General features: G+C 47.2%; 1 protein-coding gene across 5 annotated transcripts in view; it reads left to right on the top strand.

The window, feature by feature from the left end:
• The window catches only part of nhsl2 (NHS-like 2), a 256,426-nt gene that overhangs the window by 105,335 nt on the left and 133,486 nt on the right, over positions 1-17,605 (top strand). The window contains exon 1 of one of the 5 annotated variants that reach the window (XM_078412449.1): positions 12,172-12,281. The exons of the other annotated variants lie outside the window; for them this stretch is intronic. The gene's annotated coding sequence lies outside the window, so the exon portion shown is untranslated. Of the gene's footprint in view, positions 1-12,171; positions 12,282-17,605 lie in introns of those variants that run through there. 5 annotated transcript variants of the gene reach the window in all.

Genomic DNA, 17,605 nt, shown 5'->3' with positions numbered 1-17,605 from the left:
TTTTTCCACATCCACGTGGATTTGGTCGGGCCCTTGCCTTCCTCCCGGGGCTACACCCACCTCCTCACGGTGGTGGATCGGTTCACCCGGTGGCCAGAGGCTTTCCCATTGTTTGATATTTCGTCAGCGTCTTGTGCTAGGACTTTGGCCCTTCATTGGGTAGCTCGTTTCGGGGTCCCGGCAGTTATTACCACTGACAGAGGGCCACAGTTCACTTCGTCCCTCTGGGCCGCGCTTGCAGAACTGTACGGGTCCAAGTTACAACCCACGACTGCATATCACCCCCAGGCAAATGGACTCGTAGAAAGGTTCCACCGCCAACTTAAGGCGTCCCTCAGTGCAAGGCTTGAAGGCCCGGACTGGGTAGACCAGCTCCCTTGGGTTCTGTTGGGCATCCGGACTGCTCCCAAGCTAGATCTCGGTGCGTCGTCCGCAGAGCTAGTATATGGCTCGACACTTCGAGTACCCGGAGATCTGTTTCCGGACCATTCAGACCAGCTGCCTACAGTCCCATCAGTGTTAGCGTCTCTCCGGGAACGGGTGGGCTCCCTGGCTCCAGTTCCGACTTCACGTCATGGGTGTCCCATGGTACATGAACCGCCTTCCCTGAAGGACTGTGAGTTCGTTTTTCTGCGAAAAGATTCCCATCGCGCCCCGTTGCAGAGGGTCTATCAAGGGCCGTTCCGGGTTTTGCGTAAGGGAACGGCTACCTTCACCTTAGACATGGGCGGCAAGAGTGAGCTCGTCTCGGTGTCCCGGCTAAAACCTGCCCATTTAGATCCGGATCAACCAGTCCTGGTCGGTCAAACCCCTAGGAGAGGCCGACCTCCGTTAGTTCCGCTCAGTCCAGGACCCCCCGTTCCGGCAGCTCCTCCAGGACCCCCCGTTCCGGCAGCTCCTCCAGGACCCCCCGTTCCGGCAGCTCCTCCAGGACCCCCCGTTCCGGTAGTTCCTCCAGGACCTCCCGTTCCGGCTGTTCCGCCAAGTCCGGAACCCCCGGCTCCTGTGGTTCAGGCTGTCCCTCTCCGTACTCGTTATGGTCGCGAAATCCGGCTCCCTGTTAGGTTCCGCACCTCGGGTTCTGGGGGGGGTCATGTAGCGACCATAGAGAATGGTCCAGGTCGTCGAACCCTCGGATTGGCCAGCGAGGTCACGTGGGAACGCGACCATGGGGATTGGTCCAGGGAGCGACATCGCTGATTGGCCAGCGATGTCATGTGCGCGTTTGGCGCCCGATTTAGTCAGTTCGGCGAAGTCTTCAAGGAAGACAGTAAGTTTGTGATGGTTGTCCTTTACCTTGTTGTTTAACTCTGTATTCGAATGTTGCGGCTGCAATAAACTTCTTCTACAACCAACAAGTTTCGGACTCGCCATTGGTCACTGATTTCCCATGGATGGCCCTTTCTCTCTCTCTCTCTCCCTCCCACTCTCTGTCTCTCCCTCCTCTCTCTCTCCCTCCTCTCTCTTTCTCTCTCTCTCTCTCTCTCTCTCTCTCTCTCTCTCTCTCTCTCTCTCTCTCTCTCTCTCTCTCTCTCTCTCTCTCTCTCTCTCTCTCTCTCTCTCTCTCTCTCTCTCTCTCTCTCTCTCTCTCTCTCTCTCTCTCTCTCTCTCTCTCTCTCTCTCTCTCTCTCTCTCTCTCTCTCTTTCTCTCTCTTCCCCACACTCTCTCTCTTTCTCTCTCTTCCACACTCTCTCTCTTTCTCTCTCTTCCCCTCTCTCTCTCTTTCTCTCTCTTCCCCTCTCTCTCTTTCTCTCTCTTCCCCTCTCTCTCTTTCTCTCTCTTCCCCTCTCTCTCTTTCTCTCTCTTCCCCTCTCTCTCTTTCTCTCTCTTCCCCCCTCTCTCTCTCTCTATGTATATATCTCTCTATCTCTCTATCTCTCTCTGTTCTGACTAGTTTTAGTTTAGTTTAGAGATACAGATCGGAAACCGGCCCTTCGGCCCACCAAGTCCGTGCCGACCAGCGATCCCTATACACTATCCTGCACACTAGGGACAATTTTTACTAGCTTTACAGAGGCCAATTAACCTACAAACCTGTACGCCTTTGGAGTGTGCAAGGAAACTGGTGCACTTGGCGAAAACCCATGCGGACACGAGGAGAAGGAACAAACTCCGTACAGACCACACCCATAGTCAGGATCAAACCCGGGTCTCTGGCGCTGTAAGGCAGCAACCCTACTGCTACGTCACCATGCCGGTCTTTCTCTTTCTCTTTCTCTGGCTCACTCTGTCTATCTGTCTCTCGTTGCCTCAGGATTCCACTGGAAATGTCATCATAATGAAAATGTAACATATGCAGGAAATGGTCAGATGTATTGAAAATCTATTTCACACCACTTTGTGTTGCTCTGGAATTCTCTGCTCTTTTTTCAGCAATATACCCACTGGATTCCAAAATTGGTTTTCAGTTTCAAATCTCACAGGCTCCTTGCTGGAAACAATGACATCCTGAGCTGGAAATTTTGACAGAATTACAACACAACAACATCTGCACCGAGTTAATGGGCAGAACCTTTGGAGTTCTAATAGCAGGATGGAAATCACCTTGTGGAGCTCAGGTTGCCAGTTCTGAAAGGAGGTTTTCTTGGCTACTTGATTATCCAGTTCCAACTGTTCCACCAAGTTAAGCAGCTTTTTGGACCAATATTTGATTTGAAATAATGAATGAAAATGTTTGAAGAAAATGAAAAGCAGCACTTTTGTTTGCATTTCCATATTGTCTGCCTGCAAAAGGACCCTGGAAGGTAGTCTTTGAATCTTGAAGGCCCCTGGACCATCCCAGAGGATTTGATACCAAAGCTCAAAACAGCAGTTCTTTGCGAATGTACAATACATTTTCCGGGCTTTGGGCCTTTCCGTATCACTGTGTTTTTGGTGCCACTACAATCACTTACATGTTGGGTTGAGTAATCTTACTTTGGTGGAACTCACCACAATTTAGACACATTCTATTTTTAAGTTGAGTTCGAGTTTTGAATCAAAAACAGAAAATGTTGGAAATGCTCAGCAGGTCAGGCAGCATTTGTGGAAAAAGAACCATTTTGAGTGAAAGAATCTTAGAGGATGATGGGTATGTGGAATGAGCTGCCAGAGGAGGCTGATCGGGCAGGTGCCAGAACAGCATTTAAAAGACATTTGGACAGATATATGGATAGTGTAAAGGAGTGTTCTCTGACACACTGTAACCTTTACTGGTAGTTTATTATAGCACATGGTACACACGTCCCAGCACTGACTGCATCCAGCCTTCAGACGTACCGGGACCTAAAAGGGTGGAACAAAGGGAGGAGACTACAGTTGTACTAATAGGATGGGGCGTGGTTAGTGGTGATAAGGTAGCTACAGTATAGGTTGCATGCATAACCATCTACATCCTTCCCCTTACAATTCAAACAAGTTACTACAGTAGCAGGATTATTATACAGTACCTGCAAAGCTAGACATATTCTCCGTAGCGAGCCGGAGGTTTTACAATCCGACCCGAGCGAGTGCGCACAGCACCTTCACCCTCCCCGCCCGAAAGAGTAGGAGGGGGGACAAGAACAGAAACAGGAGGAGAGAAGCTGGGTGGAGAACCCAGCTTGCAGGGGGAACGGAGAGACACAGGAGAGCCAGGCGAAAATGAAGGGGTAGAACGAGTTGAAGTTGGAGAGAGAGAAGATTTTGCAGGGGACAACAGAGCCTGGGGAGCAAGCCCGGGAGGAGCAGGGGGGGCTACCCGAGGCAAAAGGACCGACCGTGGCATGCAGGGAGCAGAGGGTACGTTAGTGGAGGAAGGCTCGACACGCGATGGAGGGGTATACGGAACCGCAGGAGGTGGTTTGGGCTCGTTAACCGCCAACAGGTGCTGGCGGCTGCGTCTGTAGACAGTCCCTTCGAAATCCACGAGGTAGGAACGTGGCGCGGTGTCAAACCCGACGACGGTGGCAAGTCGGGAATAGCCGGTGGACGTCTGCAAACGGACGACCTGTCCCGGCATCAGTGGAGAAAGAGGGCGGCAGGATTTATCATGCGACCGTCGCTGGATCTCGTGTTTTTGGGCAATACGTTTCTGGACATCAGCAGGCTGCAGGACTTTAGGCATCAGGGACTGCTGGGCAATAGGCATCGGAGGGCGGACAACTCGGGACATGAGTCGCTGGGCAGGGGATCCCATGGAAATGTCTCGAGAAATGTTGCGAAGGTTCAGGAGACACTGATAGAAATCCCCGTTCGAGAGGCGGGTTTGTTCAAGCAGGTGCTTAGCGCTCCGGACCGCCCGTTCCGCTAGACCATTGCTTTGAGGGTACTCCGGGCTGCTAGTGAAATGATTAAAGTTCCACTTTGTGGCAAACGCTCGAAACTCAGCGCTGGTGAACTGGCGACCGTTGTCTGTCTGCAGCCGGACAGGGGAACCAAACGTGGCAAAGTGGCGGCGAAGCTTGCTGATCACCATCTCGGAGGTGATGGCAGGGAGGAAGTCCACCTCGAACCAATTCGAGTAAGAGTCTACTAGCACAAGGTATTGCTTACCACGCCAGTCGAAAATGTCGGCAGCCAGAGAAGTCCAGGGCATTTCAGGTGCAGGCTGCTGCAAAAGTGGCTGTCTTTGCTGATGCGGGGCAAGCGAGTGACAGTCCGGACAGGAATCGACTCGGGCTTGGATGTATTTAGCCATGGCCGGCCAGTAGTACTGGTCCTGGGCATGTGAGATGGTGGCATCTGCACCGGGATGTCCCATGTGGGCGGCATCAAAATACAAGCCACGCAGTGATTCCGGGATGACAACTTTGTGCCCTTTGATAATAATACCATCCCGGAGGACTAACTCATCGCGGACCAAAAAATAGGGGTGGACGCTGGCAGGCAACGAATTCCGCTTGGTGGGCCACCCGCGCTTGATGACAGCAGCAAGCTGCTGCAGGTCGGGGTCGTTTGCGGTGTGTTCAACCAGGCATTTCAGCTGGTGAGAAGGGACGAAGTTGACGTTCAGTACCTGTAAGTCCGACTGCTCGAAGGGGTGCTGGTCGCAGGAGGTCCGGGGGGCCCGGGACAGTGCATCAGCCACATGCATCTCGGTGCCCCTCTTATATACGATCTTAAAGTCAAAGCGCTGTAGCTGCAGCATCATCCGCTGTAGTCTGGCAGGAGCGCAGTGTATCGGTTTATTAAGTATTGTCACCAGTGGCTGGTGATCCGTTTCAATGGTGAACCTGGTGCCGAATAAGAAGTCTCTAAACTTCGAACACGCGAAAACCACCGCCAGCAGCTCCTTCTCTATCTGAGCATAGCGTTGCTCTGTGGCCGTCATTGTCCTAGAGGCATAGGAGATAGGCTGCAGCGAGTCGTCAGCGTGGAGTTGCAGGCAGGCAGCACCCAGTCCAAATCGGGAGGCGTCGCAGGTGACCACGATTGGAAGCAGCAGATCAAAAAACCTTAGTGTTGGTGTGCTGACCAGCCTCGTCTTCAGCAGGTCGAACGCCTGCTGGTGGTGTGGAAACCATGCCCAGGCAATGTCCTTCTTTGTGAGTTGTCTCAGGGGTGCGCTCAACTCGCTGAGGTCGGGGATAAACTTCCCCAGGTAGTTCACCATACCCAGGAAGCGCTGCAGACTGACAGCGTCAGTCGGGGCCGGCAGCTCAGAGATGGCGCTGGTCTTTTGCGGGTCTGGCTTTAACCCTTGGGCTGTGAAGATGTGTCCGACGTATGTGACCTCAGGCACCCGGAACTTGCACTTTGACCGATTGAGCTTCAAATTTATCTGCCGGGCACGGTTCAAAATCCGCCGGAGGTTGTGGTCATGTTCGGCCACGTCCCTCCCATAGACCAGAATGTCATCCACAATAATCGCGCAGGGCAGACCTGCAAATAGTTGTTCCATAGAACGCTGAAATACCTCGCTGGCAGAGTTGATGCCGAACGGCATCCGTAAAAACTTAAACCTGCCGAAGGGCGTGCTGAACGTGGTCAGATCCGTGGAGCGTTTGTCCAGGGGTATCTGCCAAAACGAGCTCCTTGCATCGAGGACGGAGAACACAGTAGCTTGTCCCACCTGGGCGGCAACATCTTCGACAGTCCTCATGGGGTAGTGGGGCCGTTTAATTGCCATATTTAAGTCCTTAGGGTTAATGCACACCCGTATCTCATTTGTTCCTTTCTTCAACGTGGCGACCATGGTGGAGACCCATACGGTTGGATCGCTGACAGCCTCCAGCACTCCCATGTTGACCATGTCCTTGAGCATATTCTCCACTTTGCCCTTCATGGCAAAAGACACCCTGTGGGGTGGACGGATCACGGGCTCCACAGATGGGTCTGTCGCGATCTTGTACACCACCGGCAGCTTCCCCAGCTTGTCGTCAAACAGGTCTGGGTACTCACATAGTGGATCCATCACAGGTTGCACCTTGTGGACCGTATGGTTAAACGACACCAGCCCAAGATCCTGGCATGCCCGGTTGCTAAGCAACGTCACACAGTCACTGTCCAGAATGAAGAAAGACAGGTCCTGGGAACCTTCCTGCAGCACGCAGTGGAAGGTCGCCCTCCCCACAGGTGTTAGTTCCTCTCCCCCATAGGCACGCAAAACAGAGCGGTCGGCAATCAGCAGCTCATTATTCCTTATCCGGTGGAACAGCTTTGTTGACATTACGTTCACCTTCGCCCCCGTGTCAAGTTTAGCAGAGAAACACTTATTGTTGACAGTTATGTTCACAGAAGGATCGGGGAGGCGAGATCGGCTGTGGAGGAGAGTGTAAATACTTACATCTCCCGTGGAAAAGCTGGGCTCAGAGTCCATCTCGCTATCAACCTGCAAAAGATTGTCTAGGAGTTGTCTGGGAGCTGAGGGAACTTTCCCACGGGATCGGCAGGCAGCTGCAAAATGGTTCCTTCTCCCGCAGAAATTGCATGTCTTCCCAAGGGCTGGGCACTGTGATTCTGAGGAGTGTACGTAGCTGCAGTTAGGACACTTGTTAGATCTTGGGTCCCGGGGTGTGCGAACGGGCCGCTGTGGAGGGCGAAAGTTCTCCCTCATCCGTCGTTGTCCAGCAACTCCAGTTAAATTTACGGCTCGGTTGTCAGACCCCCTCTGTCCGTGAGGATGGTGGACCACTTCGGCAATGCGGCACGCATGCATTGCTTGAGTCAGGGTTAGGTCAGGCCGTTGCAGCAGGTCGGCACGCAGCTTCTGATCGACCATACCGGTAACGAGAATGTCTCTGACGAGCTGGTCGCGCATGGTTTCGAATCGGCACCGCTGGGCAAGGTGTCGCAGGTCGGCAATGAAGCATTCAACAGGTTCATCCGGCTGTTGCTTGCGTGAGAAGAACCTGGCCCGCTCCAGTATACGGTTGGAGGGCAGGTCGCATAGCTCCGCGAATTTGCGCAAAAGACATACCGGGTCGTCGGCCGATTCAGCTGGCTCGACCGGCTGGTCGTTGTCATCCAGGACCGCTGGTGCATAGACAAAGGCTTGAGCTCTCTTCATTGCGTCGGGACCGGCCAGGTTGAGCAAAAGTGATGCTTTGACCGCGGCTGGGTCGTTCCGGTTCGCAATATTGACGTAGTGAGTGTAGTCCATCACAAAAGTCGACCATCGTTCCGCAATGTCGGCATCGAAGACAAGGGGAGATGGCTTTCGGCATGAGGACGCCATATCGAGGGAAACCCGAAACTGGGCACTAACGGGAACAAAATAAATGAAAACCGGTAAACGGGAAACGCTCGAATCCCACTTCTGACACCATGTAAAGGAGTGTTCTCTGACACACTGTAACCTTTACTGGTAGTTTATTATAGCACATGGTACACACGTCCCAGCACTGACTGCATCCAGCCTTCAGACGTACCGGGACCTAAAAGGGTGGAACAAAGGGAGGAGACTACAGTTGTACTAATAGGATGGGGCGTGGTTAGTGGTGATAAGGTAGCTACAGTATAGGTTGCATGCATAACCATCTACAGATAGGAAATGTTTGAAGGTGTATGAGCCACAAACACTGGTAAATGAGACAAGCTTAGATGGGGCAACTTGGTCAGCATGGACAAGTTGGGTCAAAGGGCCTGTTAATGTGCTGAATGACCCCATGGGTCTATGACTAAATGTTACAACTAGTTGTCTGACAAGGAATCTGAAACATTAAATATTAATGCTGTTTCAGTTTCCGTGGATAGGAAAGGTTTAAAGATATATGAACCAAACAAGCGCAAATGAGACTAGCTGAGAAGGAGCATCTTGGTCGGTATGGACAAGTTGGGACAAAGGGTCTGTTTCCATGCTGTATGACTCTATGGCTCCAAACGTTACAACTAGATGACAAGGAATCTTAAACATGAAATATTGATGCTGTTTCAGTTTCCACAGATGCTGCTTGTCACGCTGAGTGCTCCCAATAATTTCCGCTTTTGTTTCAGATGTCCAGCATCTGCAATATTTTTTATTTCCATTTCTTTATTCTTCTGGTACTGGAGCTCCAGAGGCATTACTGTTGGAAAATTTTCAAATACATTTTCTCCCTTTAAAGAGGACTGGAATACAAAAACAGAGATGTAATGCTGAGGCTCAAAAAGGCATTGATCGGGCCGCATTTGGAGTACTGTGAGCAAATTTGGGCCCCATATCTAAGGAAGGATGTGCTGGCCTTGGAGAGGACCCAGAGGTTTGGCGCCGTCAGTAATGGCAGCCTCACCTACAGTCTATCTTTTCATATTTTTATTATTTTTGTGTGTTTTAAAAAGTATGTGTTAATGTTAATGTATGTGTTAATGTTCTCTGGTTTGTTTTATGTGGGGGGTGGGGAGGGGGTCAGGGGAAACTTTTTTCAATCTCTTACCTTGCCGGAGATGGGATTTTTTTTCTGGATCGTAACTCCGGTCGCTCTGCAGCCTAACATCATAGAGCTGGAGGCCTTGCTCGAGACTGACTTTGAGCCCCACCGTGGGGTCGTGGACTTACCACCGGAGTCTGTCATCCCTTGCCTGGGATTGACGCTCCAACCGCGGCCTGCGGATTCCAACATCGAGGAGCTCGCAGTCTGGGGTAGAGACTGATGTCGGGAAGCTCCAAGCCACTGGAGGTTTGACCAGCCCCGACTCGGGAGTCCGATCATCCGGCTCAGGGAGCTGAGATCCCCCCGATGCGGGGTGCTTGACCGCCGGTTGTGGGAGGCAAGATCGCCCCGACAACGGAAGGTTCGAGTGCCCCGACCATGGGAGAACAAAGAAGGGAAGAAGATTGAACTTTTTTTGCCTTCCATCACATGAGTAATATGGGGGAGTCGCTTTGGTGGATGTTCATGTTAAAATTTTAATTGGGTGTCTTGTTGCTCTTTATTGGTATGACTGTATGGCAATCTGTACCTTAATTGGTACATGTGACAATAAATAAACCTTAAACCTTGAAGAATGATTCCAAGAATGAGTGGGTTAGCATATGATGAGTGCTTGACAGCTGGAGTTTAGTAGGTTGAGGGGGTATCTCATTTGAAATTTACAGAATAATGAAAGGCATAGACAGATTGGATGTGGGAAGGATGTTTCCATTGGTGGGAGTGTCTGGGACCAGAGGTCAGCTTCAGAATTAAAGGTCGCTCTTTTAGAAAGGAGATGGGGAGGAACTTCTTTAGTCAGAATGTAGTTAATCTGTGGAACTCATTGCCACAGAAGGCTGTGGAGGCCAAGTCAGTGGATATTTTTAAAGCAGAGATAGACAAATTCTTGATTAGAACGGGTGTCAAGGGTTATGGGGAGAAGGCAGGAAAATGGGATTAGGAGGCAGAGATCAGCCCTGGTTGAATGGCAGTAGACTTGATGGGTCCAATGGCCTAATTCTACTATAACATGTGAACAATACCATGGTCAGCATGGTTTGGATGAAACAGATGAAACCTCTCATTTCAATATTCACGGCTGAAATTCATTCTTCAGAGCAGATTATACACCTGCCTCCCTTCTTCTTATCAGAGGCAAGATAAATATGTAAAAGGTATGTTTCAAATGTTTTGGTACTCATGGAGTTAACAGGCCTCTGGTGATGAACTAATTTACAAGGTGAAGCAGTGGCTTGTGTTTTGTTATTTTTCATCTTCATGTGTACCGCTTATCAACTGTACAAGGACAAATAAAATGACAAAAGAACATGGTTAATTTGGGGTCAAATTAATCCATCCATTATGTGACAGACAAGGGAATTGTATCTGCACTGATGCTAAAGTGACATTATTGTACGGTATGGTATAACAATTTAAATACATGCTGTGTGGTAGCCTTTGTAGACCAGTCTGGTACAATTAATATGGAACCAAGAGGTTTTTTTTCCAATTATAAAACTCCGCATAGGGTTTGGAAAGTTCTCTTTAATCTTTGAAGAAACAAGGAAAGAATCTGTGATTTAAAAATAGCTGGGATTTAAAAATAGCTAGGAAATTAATGTGTAATAAGAGTATTGGGCATTGCTTCATGAAGTATTGTATCACCAGATTAAAGCTCACTTTTGAAATGGAGGAAACTCAATAATTCATTACTGCTTTTCGCTGGTTTCTTGCTTTTTCTCACATCTGGAAGTATTGGATTGTGCACTGTGGGCTCACATCGCAACAGGAAGCTCTGCTTGAGCACGTATCTCAGATCAAGATTTACAGCAGAAGAATCTACATGTACTAAGTCACCCCGTCGCCCCAACCTCTGGGTTAGATTGCCATTCTCCGGTACGCATCTTCACATGGTCTGACCAGCCCAACTTCGCTTTACATCCTCGCCTCAGTGTCTAAGATTGTGGTCTTGTACTGGGTATCTGCTGCGTTCTTTCCAGAAGCATGTATCTCTAAAAATCAGTCGTAAAGAAAAGCAAACCAGGACAATTAAAAATTATGGTTAGAAACAAGCAACTGCAGATGCTGGTCAATACACAAAAAGGACATAAAGTGCTGGAATAACACAGCAGGTCAGTCTGAAGAAGGGTCTCGTCCCAGAACGTCACCTATTCATGTTCTCTAGAGATGCTACCTGACATGCCGAGTTACTCCAGCACCTTGTGTCCTTGAAAGTTATGGTTAACCTGAATTGATCTTGGAATAAACATGATGACATTATCCTGCACCCTGTTACCCCAACATCAACTACCACCCTCTCATCTGCACCATTTGATTGCACTTTTGACAATGTGTATGTTCTGTTGTGCTGCCAAAGTGTCAAGTGCACTCATGATAGCCACACACCTGGGCCTAAGCATTCACAGTGCAAAATTATAGGAGTCTCCTGTGTAGGAACGAACTGCAAAAGTTGGTTCACACCGAAGATAGACACAAGATTCTGGAGTAACTCAGTGGGTCAGGCAGCATCTCTGGAGAAAAGGAATAGGTGACGTTTCGGGTCGAGATCCTTCTTCAGACTGAGAGTCGGGAGAGGGAAACTAGAGATCTGAAAATATCTCTCAATAATGGACCATTGTGGGCTCCACCTTTCCTTGATCATCGTTGCTTGCTTGGATTTGCCCTTTCGCATATCTTTCATTCATTTGTTCTATGTACATTTTCATATCTTTCATTTCCATCTTCCCTCTCTCAGTCTGAAGAAGGGTCTCGACCCGAGAGATGCTGCCTGACTCGCTAAGTTACTCCAGCTTTTTGTGTCTATCTTCAATGGGAATCTCCTGCTGTGTTGATGTTGATATTGGGAACACACAAAGTCTATCCTAGGCACCCCAGCTTTCTGACATGGGATCACCTTATCTTCAGGTATCCAGCTGTATGAAAATATACGCAGTGAGGCCACTGTGGTCCTCTGAAGATGCTGTCAGCAGACCAGAAAAAGGTAGCAGAGAAATGGGAGGGATTGGCTCTTGGTGCTGCTACTGAGATCAACTACTCTGGAACATTTACAAATGGGGAAGTACAATCTTTACGTGATTTCTCTCTGTATCTTGTGTCTTCTTCCACCCACTGCATTATCATGACTTTATTTTACATACGTGATGCAAACCATTCAGTTGTCATGGCGATCGTATTCTTTAGCTGACAGAGGCCTGCAGGTTGCATTTCTACAGCAGTGTCAAGAAAACCAATAGGAACAGTGTGAGTGTGTGTGATGGGGGAAGTGGGAATTGCGCATTAGTCGTCTTTATTCCAAGAGCAATACAGGTTCAGTCACGTTTCGGATCTTTTACATGCCTTTGCTTGCGTTAGAATATTCAGTGCTAAGAATCACGAAGACTCTCCCTGGGGGATAAATGCTTCAGGAAAGAAGTGTATCATTTGGAGCCTGCAGGGTTCTGTTCCTAGTGAAGCGTGTCCAATATAAGGCGGTAAGTTGATGCAAGACTGTTGAATCATTTAAGATGCTTTGCATCTGGGGCTTCATTGGTATTTTTAAAAATGTAGCATTTCCCAATATTTCAATGCCTCAACCTGTTTACAGATTGATCAACAATGTTTTCTGAGTTCCCTTGCCCAAATATTGCCCTTTAGCTCAGAGGAAGGTTGGTCACCTGTGCACCTGGCTGATTCATAAGTATTACTGAGATAGTAGTAATCTATTCCTCCTCAAAATGATACCTAGTTGGCCCATCATTTTATTATTTGTAGAGAAACCACAGGGATGGCTCTACTGATCGCCAAGGAGTCAAAATTGCCAACATTGCATAACCTTGATCAGTCTTCAACCCAAAGTTTGTTGTGTTGTATATCTTTTGTAAATGGGTCTACTGTGGATAGGGTGAGCAGTTTTAAATACTTGGGAGTCCGCATCACAGAGGATCTGACGTGGGCAACGCACATTGCCGCACTGGTGGGTAAGGCAAAGCAGCGCCTTTACCACCTTAGACAACTGAGGAAATTCAGAGTGTCTCTGAGGATCCTTCATTGCTTCTACTCTGGGGCTGTAGAGAGCATCCTGTCCGGCAACATTACAGTCTGGTTTGGGAACAGCTCTGCTCAGGACAGGATGGCCCTGCAGAGAGTAGTGCGTTCGGCAGAACGCACCATGGGAACTACACTCATCCCCCTGCAGGACCTATACATCAGGAGGTGCAGATCCAGAGCAAGCAAGATCATGAGGGACCCCTGCCACCCCAGTAACGGACTGTTCCAGATGCTACGATCAGGCAAACGCCTCCGCTGTCACGCTGTGAAAACGGAGAGGATGAGACAGAGTTTCTTCCCACAGGCCATCAGGACTGTCAACTTTTATAACCCCAGAGACTAATTTTTTGTCTACACTATAGTAACTTATTAACTTTATTTATATGCTGTAACTGTAATTCTTTTTTGGGCACAATCCACAGGCATTGCCACTTTCATTTCACTGCACATCGTGTATGTGTATGTGACAAATAAATTTGACTTGACTTGACTTGACTGTGGGATTTACTTCCGCTGCATCCTGATGTCTTTTTCATGATTTTTTTTCTGCAGTACTTTTATCTCCATCAACCAGGGATATTAATGATTAAGGTTTGAGGGTAGAACTCTGTCTTTGGTGATGAATGTTAATTGATCATTGGAGTTCTGGTAACTTTTTTCATTTCAAATCTTTGGATTCATTAGTCAATGGAGCCAAACATTTGGTGGGGAGTAGTATGGGTGGCCAATAGATGACACATTTTTATGGTATGTGACCAAAGATGGATTATTACCCTAAGAAGAGGAAAGGTCTGATATGATGGGTTCTGGATCTAAAGGGGAGGTGAATGTTATTCTGGAAGTCCTGGTTTTGTGTTGAGATGGTCTGATTGAATGGAATTGCATGGTGAGGTTCTGATTGCACTCATTGTTATTTTGGGGGAAATGGCCAATTGGGAGTTAAATGATGCTGGTGTGGGTGACGACTGAGTTGTTCCAGTCATGGTAGGGAAAGCAGATTGGGATTAGAAAGAGTAGAAGATGGTTAGTAGTCAATACACAAACAAGTTCCCAAAAGTAGCAACGTTTAATGGGCAGAGAGGCGGCATTAGGAAAATATGTATATCAGCAAAGATTCCAGTGAAAACTCTCCTGGGCTTCTTTAAATTAGTGTCTTCTATCTATTCTATGATAGAAGACACCTAGCTCAACACCTATTGCAAAGGACCTGGGAGGAATGTGGTCAGAGAGTTTGGTGCTCAAATCTGGAGTGGGACTTGAACATATAACCTTGTGGAGGGAAGGATGTCATTGCTACTTTTCCAAAGTTAATTCATTGGTTTTAATCTATCTTCAACAGTGTTCAGATTGATTATAAAATACACCATCTTCAAGTGCCAGTGATCCATTCAATTTATGCTAAATTACCCAATCCTCTGAATATTAAAGGGAGCCCTCAGTCTTCGAAATTAGGCCTCTGTGTCATTTTGTGTCATTTCCCTTCTACCTCATCATGCTCAATGGACTTATTCACATAAAATCAAGAAGAAGTCAAGAATGTTTAATTGTCATATGCACTGGGACAGGAACAATTATATCCGTCTTGCTGCAGCTTTGCAGGCATATTAACCGCAACTACCACAAAAGAAAATCGACGATACTGCTCTGTGGGGTACCTAACGTATTCGTCAGAGGCAATCCTGAGTTTCCTATTTGCTGCCACTTTAACTCTCCTTCCCATTTCTACTCAGACTTTTCTTGCTCAAGGTTTCCTGCACAGTTTTAATGAGGCCCAACGTAAGCCTCGTCTTCCATCTATAGATCTTGCACCTTCCAGACTCAATACTAAATTTTACAATTTTACATTACTCACTTTCCCCATCTGTTTCAGAATTGACCATTTCCGCCATGATATTGGTTGAGTTTTTCTCTCTCTATTAGCCAGCCTGACCTGAATCATCACCCATTCCTTCTCTCCAGAGATGCTGCCTGTCCTGCTGAGTTCCTCCAGCATTTTGTGTCTATCTTCGATTTAAACCTGCATCTGCAGTTCTTTCCTACACATTTTGACTGCTGGCCCGTTACATAGGTTTGTATTTTGCACCCTTTCATTCTCTTGTTTGTCTTCTCATTCTTTATGCCCCACATTGACTCATCGAATGAATGACCTCTTTATCCTATCCCCACAGCTCACCCCGGCTATCAGAAATTTCCCTTTGTCCTACCGATCTCTTCCCCATTTTTTCTGCAAATTAAAAGTGACTTGATTTCTGAAGATAGATACAAAATGCTGGAGTAACTCACAGGCAGCATCTCTAGAGAGAAGGAATGGGTGACGTTTTGGGTCGAGTCCCTTCTTCCTACACGTACTGACTTGATTTCTCTCTTACCCAGCTATGACGGTGGGTCTTTGACCTGAAACATTCACTCTGGTTCTCTTTCTACAGATCCCGACTGACCAGCTAAGCGTTTCCAGTATTTTCTGTTTTTATTCCAGTGAAAATTGCAACCACCCACGAAAAAACTACAAATGAAATGCACATATTTAATATGCACTCAGCTTTGAGATTAATGCTCTGGGGCTCCAACAATATTAATGAGGGGATTCCTAGATTTTAACATCTTTTGGACTTTGCAGTCTTCTGCACCCTTTCCTGCGTACTCAGAACCCAACAACAAATAGCATCGGGGTTAGAAGGGAGAGCGAGATCAGCCATGATTGAATGGCGGAGTAGACTTGATGGGCCGAATGGTCTAATTCTACTATTCCTTATGACCTTATTTCTGATACTTAAAACTAGCCATTCTGTTTAGAGCTACACAAACTAGTATCCAGGATAGGCTGATACATTGAACAGCTACACAAAGGGCGGCACGGTAGCGCAGCGGTAGAGTTGCTGCTTTACAGCGAATGCAGCGCCGGAGACTCAGGTTCGATCCTGACTACGGGTGCTGCACTATAAGGAGTTTGTACGTTCTCCCCGTGACCTGCGTGGGTTTTCTCCGAGATCTTCGGTTTCCTCCCACACTCCAAAGACTTACAGGTATGTAGGTTAATTGGCTGGGTAAATGTAAAAATTGTCCCTAGTGGGTGTAGGATAGTGTTAATGTACGGGGATCGCTGGGCGGCACAGACTTGGAGGGCCGAAAAGGCCTGTTTCCGGCTGTATATATATGATATGATATGATATGAAGGCTTTGAGTGAAGGCTTTGCAAGTACTGGGGGTGCAACTCACATAGCTATCTTAATGATTTAGTGTTAAAAGATGGGATGAGAATAGAACAGAGGCTGCAAGGTTAGAAACAGATGCATTATAGATAACGTTTATTTTCAATTTTGACAACTGCAGGGCTGGTTCTTGATTTCTTCATTTGTGTGTGGATGGTTTTGGACACTATAGGAAAAGATGGACAGGTCTTTGCTACCCAGTGGGGGTTATATGGCCTGCAGTAATTTAGACGAAGCATTGTTGTCAACTTGACTTAAAGTAGAATTTTCTACTCAGTAGGTTGTTTCTGAGGTTTCTTGTACTGTGGGACTATTTATAGAGATGTAAACTGTAAAAGATCTAGTGTATTGGAGATGGAATATTTGTTGCGATGTGGCCTGTTGCAGGAATGGACTTTCATGTGATGTCGCTGGATCATGGTATTCATTAATACCATACTCATGAATGGCAGTGTAATGCAGGCCTGAAAACAATGTGAATTTGGGTTGCAGTTGGGAGGCTCTCAGCAAGTCCCTTGAATGTCTGGGAGGAAAGGAGTAAAGCGGCAATTGAGAAAGGTGGGGATGGGGAGAGAGGGAAGATGGACCTTCTGCTCTTTAAGGACTAGTGAGAAGAACCATTTTTGGAATCCCGTATCTTTGCATCTTGCATAGACACAAAATGCTGGAGTAACTTAGCGGGACAGGCAGCATCTCTGGAGAGAAGGAATGGGTGACGTTTTGGGTCAAGACCCTTCTTCAGACTACCGTGCTCTTTTGGCACCTGTGTTTTCATTTTTGGGCTTTGGGGGTCTATGTTCACCTATAATGCTGGGGCTGCCCTTACTGGCTTCATGGGAATAACTTTTTATTTTGTTCTAAACCACTTCATGAACCAACTTCCAGAATGTTTGGATCCCTTAAGGATCCGAAAACCTGTTTGAGGCTTGAAGTAACAATCAGCCTAATAAGACAACGTTTTAGCAAGAGACCCTTCTTCCACCAGCACTTTGTTTTAACCTTAGGAAGTATCTTGGTGTTGGTATCTAAATCCAAACATTCGGATTTGTCACCCCTGTTTCACCCTGTAATTCAGATGTGAAGGTCTAATTCATACCCTATTTTAGTACAAGATACTATGGTGTTGAACTAGAATGAAGGTTTTTCAAGCTCTGTAGTGAGAAACTTGGGCAGTGAAGATAAAGTAGTTACCTCTTTTATGACTAGAATTTCACTGATCTTTAAATTGTTTTTTTTTTGCTATAAATAGTGATTTACTGTAATACTTCAACATAAGGGAAAACCTGTTCAATTCCCTTGCATGAATGCTTGAATTCATTCACTCTCATTTTATTTAACAATTCCAATGGATTTGGTTGTCCTTCGAGATAATCCAAAAACCCTAAATAAGAAAGATAGTTCGCCTCTAACACCTCAGTTATATTGACCGAATGTCATTGGGTATAGGTGTTGTTTACAAATCAGTCAAATTGGGAAAAGGTATTATGCTGAGCTTTGTGAGCAGTTGTCCTGCAGAGAATTGTGTGGGCAGACTCTGTTGCTAGGCAACAATTATTCAT

This window comes from Rhinoraja longicauda, chromosome 15 (genome assembly GCF_053455715.1).
Source record: "Rhinoraja longicauda isolate Sanriku21f chromosome 15, sRhiLon1.1, whole genome shotgun sequence".
NCBI classification, from domain to species: Eukaryota; Metazoa; Chordata; class Chondrichthyes; order Rajiformes; family Arhynchobatidae; genus Rhinoraja; species Rhinoraja longicauda.
The sequence above is the reverse complement of the archived record's forward strand: the minus strand, read 5'-3'. Positions and strand labels throughout refer to the sequence as shown.